Source organism: Aplidium turbinatum, chromosome 18 (assembly GCF_918807975.1).
Source record: "Aplidium turbinatum chromosome 18, kaAplTurb1.1, whole genome shotgun sequence".
Taxonomy (NCBI): Eukaryota; Metazoa; Chordata; class Ascidiacea; order Aplousobranchia; family Polyclinidae; genus Aplidium; species Aplidium turbinatum.
The window spans coordinates 7,026,885-7,038,016 of NC_137489.1; positions in this window are offsets into that span (position 1 = coordinate 7,026,885).

Consider the following 11,132-nt stretch of genomic DNA (forward strand, 5'->3'; position numbering starts at 1 on the left):
ACACGATGGTTTTTGTTAAAAGAAATCATTCGGCCTACAAGGCAATTTTATGTGGTTTGTTTTGCTTACAACTTTGAAGTTACAACGTAGTTTGTCTTATTTCTAAACAGCTCATTTATTTCTAGCTGACGTCAACTACTTCGGCGAATATCTCTGTGTGATGAAGCCTAACTGCTACACTTTAGACATTCTCCTGGGCGAGTCCAAGGCGTATTACGGAATCTTGTTTCCAACCATTACAATTTACGCGAAGAAGTTGACCGAGATCAGTGATCTTGTGAGCTGTGAGGAGTTGAAAGTGAAAGTCCTTGAAGGGGTGAAGAAACGATTCAACAAGTGCTTCAACGACATGAAATGCGTTATGGCATCATGTCTTCATCCCTCCTTTAAGATGTCGTGGCTACAATTTCTGCACTACGTTTCCACGGCTGATGCTGACGCACTGCGAAAAAAAGTCAAGACAGATGGAATTCGACTGTTGTGAGAGACATCAAGCCAGGTTGATACTGGGAAGAGTGACACCAACACCAGTCACGACTTCGAGGATGAAATTTTTGGTGTGTTGGCGCCATCCCGTGAAACGTCGGTGCAGAAGGAAACAGCAATTGTGGACGCCTTTTTTTCGGACAGGAGCAAGTCCTTGAGCTTTTCGAGTTAAAACATCTGTTCATTAAATACAACACCCCCATTTCTTCCAGTGCTGCGGTGGAGAGACTTTTCTCTGTTGGAAAAGATGTGCTTAAAGCCAAAGCCGGAAGGACTTAGTGATTCTCATTTTGAAATGCTTGTGTTTTTGAAAGATGCGTAACAATAAATTTCCCTTAGAATGTGTTTTCTATAACGACGTTAAAATGACAGTGTAAACAAATGATAACATTCGTTGTCAAGGTCATTTTTGCGTCATTAGGGACTTGAAGAGTGTTTCCTAACTTAATGTCATTTTAGACAAAAGTAGCGGAAGAAGTAGCGGTAGCGCGCGCCACTTTGGTCTAAGTAGCGGTAGCGGGTAGCGCGCTACTTTTGTAAATTGGTAGCGGGTAGCGGTAGCGCGCGCTATTTTGGTCCAAGGAGCGGTAGCGGGTAGCGCGCTACTTTAAAAGTAGCGGGTGCCCACCTCTGCCTGTTTCCCTTTTCTAATTTAACCTACAGTATTTGCAATAATGCTGGTCTAGGTGCAATCTTTTCAGTAGGTTAATAGTAGGCTAAGCTGCGTAGCCTACATACAACACTAAAAAAACTCATAACAGACAAAAATGAATAAATACAATGAATAAATACAAAAATGAATAAATATAAAAATGAATAAATACAATAAATGAACTTGGCAAACCGGTTTTGAAAGGTGAATTGTATTGAAATTAAGCTACAGGACCTGCTGTAGGCCTACAATGTAGTCACGAATATGGAGTACCGGTACTGAGTCACTACTCTATTCGCCAGGAGGTATGTGCATATCATAAACCTTGAAAAATAAAACACATTTTGAATTAGTGACGTAAGCTACACAGGAACCTTCAATGGTGTCGCAAACACTTTTTACTCTGCAGCAGAAAAAAATCTGGACTGATGAAAATTTAAAAATTTTAGGCTTGTTTAAGATTGTTTTGTAAATCTCACCGAAGTCACGTTTTCTGTTTAAGATATTGGTTAGGGTTAGCTAACCCTATCTTAAACTCAGTACCAGAATAAAGTAGTTTAATGGTGATATTAACTTTTGCAAATATCTTACACCCTTGGTGATACAGCATTTCGACAGTTCATATATTATTGTTAACCAGCATTATAAAATATTTTTTTTAACAATTACAAATCAAGCGTCAGTAATTTGAACAGTATCGTCATTGGGAACAAATTAATCGCAAACAATTAAGTATGGACAGTAATAATTTGAATCGCACTGATCTACAATTTTACGATAAATGAATTTTGTTGAAAACATAATTTGATAGCTTTTGCTGAAGCATGATGAAATCGCGATAAACTAGAGGTGTTTGAAGTAAATCAGCCAAAAGACTTTATTTCGCTTGAAAAGTTTAACTCAAAAAAAAATTAATGTAAAGGAATTATTGTATGTAGGCTAACCCAAATAAAGCAAAATTTTGAAGTTAACAATATTTTGCTTGAAATAATCCCACGCGAAAGTATAGTTCATACAGCCTATCTTGACCAAGCACTTATAGGCTATGCAATAGAGATGCAGCGAACCCAAAATTTTTATCCGCACACCGCACCGCAACTGACTCATCTATCCGCGCACCGCACCGCACACCGCAATTTATCTGGAACTTTGACACCGCACCGCACACCGCAAATTACAAAATTAAAAAAAAATATTTTAACGAGTTATTGTTTAGAAAGTCAATTGTAGGAAAAAGCATCCATGGCATATAACTGGTAACCTAGTACCAATACAGTTGTGCACTAATTGGCCAGGCTAACCAGATCATATTCTCTTATCAGCAATGCATCTAAGTTCTAAGACATAATACAAACTAAGACAAATAGAATGTTCCTGGATCCAGTATCAGGACTTTTGAACACTTTTTGTAAGCAATAATGCAATTATAATGCCAGTGGCTATATGAACTACACACACAAGAGTAAAACTTATAGCCTGAACTCACTGGGCTAACTGATATAGTAAATAATGCGGTAGTTGCGCTAGGCCTATAGCCTGGTAACTGAGCTTATCAGCTAGGCTACTAACCAAAAACATTCGTACAGCTTCCCTGACAAGCAAGCCCTAAAACCCTGTCAACTGCAAGCCATTTGCAATTTGCATTTGCATAGCTTTCCATCTTAGGGTTTCCGAAGGGAAAAATAACTGATCCGTGTTTCCAATTTAAATTTGAAGTTTCATAGCTGATTCTTGAAAAGTTGAAAGTTTACGTTTACGAAAGTTTAATTTCTTGAAAGTTTACGTTTACGAAAAATTAATTTCTTGAAAGTTTACGCGGCAAGCGGCGCGGCGCGGCTTTGTCATTTCAACCTTCCACGCGGCGCGGCGCGGCACGCGGCGAAAAAGTCAAAAGCGGCCGCGTACGCGGCGCGGCGCGGCGCGGCTTGCATCACTACTATGCAAGCTCGCTCAATTTGCACTTCATGACACTTTCTGCTGTGTAACATTCTCCTGCATTTCATATTTTTTTAAGAGCACAATTGCTACGATTTCGAGATGGAAGACCAAGAATTTTTTGACTAAATAAAATGACATGTTGTTTTAAAAACTTTTTAACATGAAAGCAATAGCTAGCTCACCAAACTCAAATCTCATCGAAAAGCCAAGTTTGTCACTGAAGCGATTGTACCCAACATAAGCTACGTGAAAACTGCTGTCTACTAAAAATTACATTAGCTCATGATTGGTCACCAGTGAAAAATAGACAACATTTTTCCAAATGTAGCCTAGTTCTTGTAATTTCTATTCGCTTAGAATTTCATGATTACATCTCCAATCTTCAGTTATTACTGTCAGTTACATACACGCCTCCGAAGGAAGCGACCGCCTAGGCACAGATCTTCAGTCTTGATGATATGTCTGACTGAGAAAGAAAAGTTGTTTGTCAGTTTTTTTGTCGTTGTGTACGCGATTCAAAGTTTGTACAACTTGGCAATATAGAATCATAGGCTATAGGCATTCTTCTGTAAAATCACGTTCAGCTACTTCAGTTGACAATTCGGACAGTTCAGCGAGTCGGCAATTCAGCCAAAGAGATTTACTTACTTGGTTCGGACTTGCTTGGTCATCGCTTGCTAAACTGAATTTTCTGGATTGTGACATGCCAAGTTTCGGCTTGCTCAGTTTCATCATTTGCCAACTCCAGCCACTTGTTGAAATTTCCCTGACTCAGTTGTGATTTGCAATTAATATATCCACTCAGTGCCGCTAAAGAGCTATCTTAGAAATGGGTTGCTAATGTCGCACACTCCGAAAGTCAAACCAGAGCCGCTTTATTTCGCCGTTTTTTCGTTTGCAAAGCCAAACGTTTAGCCAGCTAAGCTATCCGGGTGAAGGAGACAATGATTTTATCCGCTTTAGTGTGATGAAGTTTCCTGAAAAATTACCACAATCAATCATGGATTGACTAAACTTTAAATTGCAAGTTTTGTAAATTTTTGTAATGTTTACCTATGTAGGCTACTCCAGTCAACTGTGGGCCAGATACTTATCCTCAAGTATGAATAAATTGCGTGAGGCTTACAATAATGCATTTCGAACAGTGGCGTAGCCAAGGGGAGGGGGGTTTGGGGGGTTACAACCCCCCCCCTTTGGCACGCGTGTGACGTCACAACATTGAGAATGATGCTTTCAGTCTAAAAAACAATTGCCTGGTTTTATACAAAACTGCATTAAAAGAGCGAGTTTTGCCAATGCCAAACATTCAAACATCTCAGCCAGGAATTAGCAACAAGAAAACATAGAGACTTAGCTTTATTTCCGAAAAATGCCGAAGAAAACATGATCTTATCTTTTGCTATGCCACCGGACAGCACCATTTTACAGGAATATTCATACCCACATTTTTGTTGAAAATGCTCTCAGAATGCACCAAATTCAAAGTAATTTTTCAAAATTTTCTGGGGGAGGCCCCCCAGACCCCCGCCGCTGGGTCGTCAACCCCCCCCCCCCCCTTCAAGATTCCTGGCTACGCTACTGATTTCGAACATTGCATAAATTACCGAGGCGTGTTAGCATTAGTAGTATTCAGACGTACCATCGTATTCATGAAACCGTACCGTACCGTCATATGAAACCGTTAAGGTCTTCTGAACCTGCGTATTACGTAATGGAATATTACTAATATTTCATCATTTTAAATCTTGAATTGCGAAATCTTGCGTAAGCCAAATTTACCTGATGCTGGACTTGCTTCACAATGCATGTCACTATTGCGTCACAGACGAAAGTAATATGGCTTGAAATACAGTAGCTCAAGTCAGTCTCGTCATTTTAGAATTGTAGTTGAAAAAGTTGGTCGATTATTAAAACTGTTTTGCTTGGGCTTACCAATAGGGTTGCCAGATTGGGCGCTTTTACGCCCAATTGGGCTACTTTTGATTTCTCTAGGCGCCAAAAATTCGCGTTGGGTGCGCTTTTTTGGCTGGCGCCCAATTGGGCTACTTTTTTTTAAATATAATATAACTTTTTATGTAAAAATTTTATCATGTTTAATATTTTTACCTAATTCGTAGTTCGCCTATTTCATTGAGAAGCAGCGTTTTTGGAGGTCTCGGTCAGGCAGGGTTATCAATTTGGTATAAAGATGCCAATTTTCAAAGATATGCATGTTTAGGCTTTAATATCTGGCAATCCTGGCAACATAAGTGATGCAGGTTTTCATGAAAATGCAGTGGACAATGGACATCCGTTCAGTTTGTTTTTATTTCTGACCATCACAACGAAAAACAATATATATCAAACATAGCAGGGGTCTAGAAAAAGGTAGAAGCGACAAAACACGGACGCTATAACGTGCATGATGCCAACAATCAGTTATGGCATGGTCGCAACATCTGAATAAAGTTTTTACAAATGTAGAAAGTTGAGAAAAAAAAGGCTAGTGTATTTTTTTTAACAATTCATATGAGTAAAAAAAAAGACAAAAAAGATGGTTTCTACGGTGATCGACCTTGGTGGGTTATCAAAACTGTTGATGGTCTTGAGGGGAACACTCTTGATGTGTTAGCTCATCACGAAAAGCAATTAAACCATTTTTTGTGTTACTTGGTGTGGTACCGGTAGCCAGGCCGTAGCCAGCCGGGGACCAGGGGGGCCTTGCCCCCCTGAAAAATATTTTGCCCCCCCTGGCAAATTCCCAACATTCTCGAGCAACAGCTACAATTATACTGATTCAATTTTTTTTACTCCCCTAAAAAAGGTTGGTTCCCCTTGCTCTGCGGTCTGGCTACGGCCCTGCTGGTAGCCTACTGTACTTGTTTTTAGTTATTTTAACAAACAGTTGAGTGAATGCATGGTTGCTGATCTGTCTGAAAGGTGTGAAGAACTGAAATAACACTTATAATTTGGAACTGATGATCAAGCGCTCTGGAAAAATTTTGTATACCGTAATGGCCTATTTCTTTGCTTGGGCTCCATTTTAGAACCTTCAAAAAAATTGGGCTACTTTTGGGCTACTTTTTGCATAAGCTTGGGCTCTTTTTTATATTAACCTCTGGCAACCCTACTTACCAACCAGACAAAATTTCCGTCTTCTACCCTAAGTAATTTGTATCGTGGTGACAATTTTTAGTAAGTACGGTGTTTCTTCCTTCTTCGACAGCCCGTTGGCTATTTTTTGCTGAAATACAATTCTTGAAAGACGTTTCCAGAAGAGTATTTTTTCGGTGTCATCGCATACAGACGAATGGATCCGGGAATTTTTTGTTACAACTTTCCACAAAGATATTATAGTTTACCGCTGTGACCACCCTCAGAGCATTCTATTTTGGCCTGCCCTATGCAGCACAATGCACAACAACAAGAAAAACCTACCCAAGAATTAAGTTGCTGATAACAAAAAGGCTGTGGTTCGAACGTCACGTGATTGGTGGCGGGATATTGTGATAATATTGTGTCAGCAATTTGCTCATTGTTAGCAATTTCTTATCGTAGGCCTACACATTGGGAAAGAACGCGTTTTAAGCGAGAACGAAGTTTTTCACGTTGTAGACTGTGGATTGACTTTGACTTACGAAAAGGAAAGTGTCAGCTACTAGTCAGGCTACTGGTCGAACAGATAATTGAAAAGAGACAGGAGAAAAGTCAAAGATCTTGATTAACGCCAATGTGTTCTCAGCTTGTGTTATTTCTTTATTTATTCGCTTTTGCATTTGTGTGATTGCGTTGTTGAAGGCTGCCCTTTTTCCTATTTGTTAGCCATATTAATGCCGGTGAGCTGCTTTTCTGTGTTGTTTTCATACGTATTTTGAACTTTTTTTTCAGAACCACTCGGCATCAAAACAGGAGGTGCGAGATTGGCTTCATCAATCCGATGGGGTGTGGGGTAGGGTGGATCGATTTAGGTGGGTGAAAAACTTTTTTCTTCATTTTGTTTAGCTTGGGTTTGGAAAACTTGCCATTGGGTGTTTAGAACACTGTGTAACATATTTATTTCGATCGAACAAATTTTTGATCTGCCACCGGCCACTTGAAAATTTACTTTTTCCTTCTACGTGGGGTGATAAACGAATTGGGAAGCCCTGAGGTAAATGAAGAAAGGTTTCATAGCTGTGACGTCACAAACGTTCACATTTAAGGCATGTCTCAAACCAGTGTTCCCTCTAAGGTGCGCAACTGAGAAAATGCGCAGTACCACCAGACTATTTGCGCAGTAAAATCTCATTCTTGCCCACTTGCAATTTAAAAGTAAAATGATCTTCAACATTATTTTTGGACAGAACGCTTCTGCGCTTATCGCACACTTGCAATTTCCAAATTCAAAAGTAAAATGATCTTCAACATTATTTTTGGACAGAACGCTTCTGCGCTTAGGGAACGTTCAAATATTACGTAACGCCTTCGAGGGGGAGGGGGGGGGGTTTATGCAAAGCGTTACGTTAGCGTCACATCGGGGGGGAGGGGGTTCAAGCAAAACGTTACGTAACGCTTTCGAGTTCGGAACGGTAGTTTTTTGTGCTGAATTCGTAGTGAAAAAGCGTTACATGGGGGAGGGGGGGATTGAAAAAGGCGTTACATGGGGGAGGGGGGGGTCAAAAATTCGGAAAAAAAGCGTTACGTAATATTTGAACGTTCCCTTATCGCATTTATACCGTGTGCTGATGCACATGAGCATACAGTAGGCTACCCTTTTGTTACATCACAATTCACAATCCTTTGTCTTTGCTTCACAAACACTCCACACTCGTGGATGCAATTCAATTCAATTGTATTTTTCATTGCTGGCGCGAACATGTAGAGAACGATAAAGTAAACATACAAATTTTACACCAACAAAAGGAAAAGATGGCAAAACCAAAAAGTTTAAAATATGCATTAATAAAACAGTGTCTCAAAAACATAATCTTAAAAATGCACAGCCACCAAACCTAGAAAAGAAAGCAAAAAAAGAAAACTTTTATTTTGTCGATTGTAATATAGACCTACAATTAACACTTGTAAGAGCAACAAGGGCGATTTAACACAAAAAAAAATTCAAAAAGTGACAAGTTTTCCAAAGTTATTACTTTGAGAGTCTCGCCATATAGACTGCTTCATAGAGACTGGAAGCCATAGACTGCTCTATGAAGCAGTCTATGGTCTCGCATTCAAAAACTTAGTTGTGATGTCATAAAAGAGTCAGAATAAAAGGTTATGAATAAAAGACTCTGTCTCCCCAACTTTATTACTTAGCTTGCAAAATATAGCCTATTTTCCAGTTTCGACTCTGAAGGCTGGTTTTACTATTTACAGTAATTACATTTTCTGTTGGTAATTCATTTTAACTCAGCATTAAAATGCTCATGCTCACTGAAGTCTAAATCAAATATTTGCTCAGCGTAAAATTTTCTTAGAGGGAACACTACCTCAAACCGTAGCTAAATCGTTCATCATGTTTTCTGGGCGATTTGCGAAAGAAAAAGGCACGCATAATGCAGTGTATGGAACTTTTGTGGTCTGAATAGAGGCACAGCTTGGCGTTGCCTCTCTTCGCGTATTTCAACGACTTTGATCAAGTGAACGCTTGATACGAATTTCGCCACAGAAATAGAAAAAGATAAAGCACAGTTCGGGCATAGAAACGTGAAATTTGGGAAGAGGGGGCACAACTACAGCAATTCACACAAATTAAAGCACCTAAAAACGTGCAATTTTTACTACTTTTTAGAAAATAATTGGCCTATTTATTCTGTGATAACTATCTCTTTGATAAATAACTTTTGCTTTGCCAGATGTAAGCAGGTGAGGCAGTGCCTCACCTTATGTAATACCTCACCTCACTTTGTACCTCACCGTATAGATTCGTTAAATGAAAGAAAATTTCAATAAAATAGCCTTCCTCTACTAATTTTTTTCCATGCTATTGGAAACAATGGTCTACTGAAAAATTCATATTTGACATAGAATTCTAAATAACCTTGATTTTTTGCCATAGCGTGGTTATTGGTTAACTTTAATTGGCACAAAGCAACGTGGGTTACAGGAACTAGGTGAGAATATCAAGGGATTATCTTTATAAATAGCCTATCGAAGGCTTTTCTATTGATAAAACCTTTGCAACGTCTGAAAGCTTGAACAATAGAATGACCGTAGGTCCAGAAATGGTCGATTGCAAAAAAAAACACAGTTTTTAATTTTTTTTTGGCAAAAAAATAAATAAAAACGATACACTGGATTTTCAGGCGTCTTGCTACCCCCCGAAAAACGGATAGCAACCTGTTCCAGACAATTGTTCACCTAATCAAACGTCATATAAAAACCGTTCAGGTTTACTGAATGTTAGCGTATTACGTCATGGAATTTTTCCTAAACATGAGCAGAGATTGCACCATCGTTTGTACGACTTGTGTCAAACCTGTTTAAACCTGTTTAAACCTGTTTCAGTGTCAAACCTGTTTAAACATGAAATATTGGTTCACCAGCTTTGAACACCTGTTTGAATTGGGTGACAATGTCTTTCACTATTACGTCACAGTACTGTGAATGTGAGTTTGAGATATTGCTATCTATTCTGGTCATTCGTGAAAAGGTTGCTTAAGAGAGTTAGTCGCACATTTAACTGTTTGCTCAGTGCTTGCTAGCTGGACAAAATTTCCGTCTTTATTTAAGTAGTTTGTATTGTAGTGACAGTTTTTAGAGGTGTACGGCGTTGCATCTCGATTTCGATAGCCGCGGGCTAATTTTACAGGAATACACTTTTTGAAAAGACGTTTCAAAGAGTGTTTCTTTTTCGGTCATTACATGCAGACGAACGGATTCGGGAATCTTACGTTACAATTTTCCCACAAAGAGATTATGGTTTACCGTTGTGACCACAACCAGTTTTGTCTAATTTCTGTTTTGTCGTTGTGATGGTCAGAAATAAAAACAAAGCCGACTCCGTTGAGCATCTGGCAACACTACATGTATTTAGTTGGTTGTTTATGGCCGTAAAAGGTATTGTTTGGTTGCATGAATGCTAAGGCTACATGTGGGTTGAGGACTTGTCAATGAATTGCTCCGCGTAATTGGTGGGCAATTCAAATAAATTTATGTTTGTTTGATCGTTTCTAACTGTTATTAAGATATAGCAGACAAAAACTAATGTACTGTAGCACATTTTCGAAAATCTATCTTGGCTATTTTAGAAGCATATCATTTTGCAGGGGCTCATTCCACTTTTAGAATTCGGGGGGGGGGGGGGTGATTTTTGGACAGTGAGTTAAAATCATCATAGTCATTTCAACTTAGCTCAGTTGGTTAGTGCGTAGCTTCGTGAGTGAAGAAGCATCAAGATCGAGCAGTGGTAGTTTGGCTCTCAGGGATTGTGCTTGAACTATGTACGGTATGTTAAGGACAGAGTGAAGTTTCCGATTGTTGAAGTGTTGTTGGCAGGAAATTATTCCATCCATTAGATGTCACTGAATGGAGAGCAGTTCTTGGTGCTGGTTTAGAATCGGTGACCGAGCCTGTGTGAGTGGTTTAAAGCCTCTACGAGTATGTGAAACTACCAGGATCAAGCTCTCTAAGAAGCTTTTCCAGTCTGAGGATAAAGATCCAATCAATCAATTTTACTTCAGGTAATGTATTGCCTACCCAATTGTTAATTTAATTACCAAATCATAATTAAGTTTACACACTCTTTGTAGGTGCCACAGTGGCGTAGCCAAGGGGGGGGTTTTGGGGGTTACAACCCCCCCCCCTTTGGCACGTTACAACTCCCCCCATAATCATGCTTATAGGCTCAATAATACTTTGCTAATTTCTTCCTGGAACAGAATGAGTGCTATGGTCAGGGCGGCGTCAGGCCAAATTGAAGTCATAGGCCTATAACAGATTAGATTTATTAATTCTTATAAAAATAAATAAGTAAGTTCTGGTGCTACTTCTAAGCTTCAATTGGTCGATGCTTAGCGACTTTACTAAACTTCCAATTGTTGCTGACTGAACGCAAAATGAGCCGGGAGAGGCACAATGTTGCTTTTGCAACGTCACA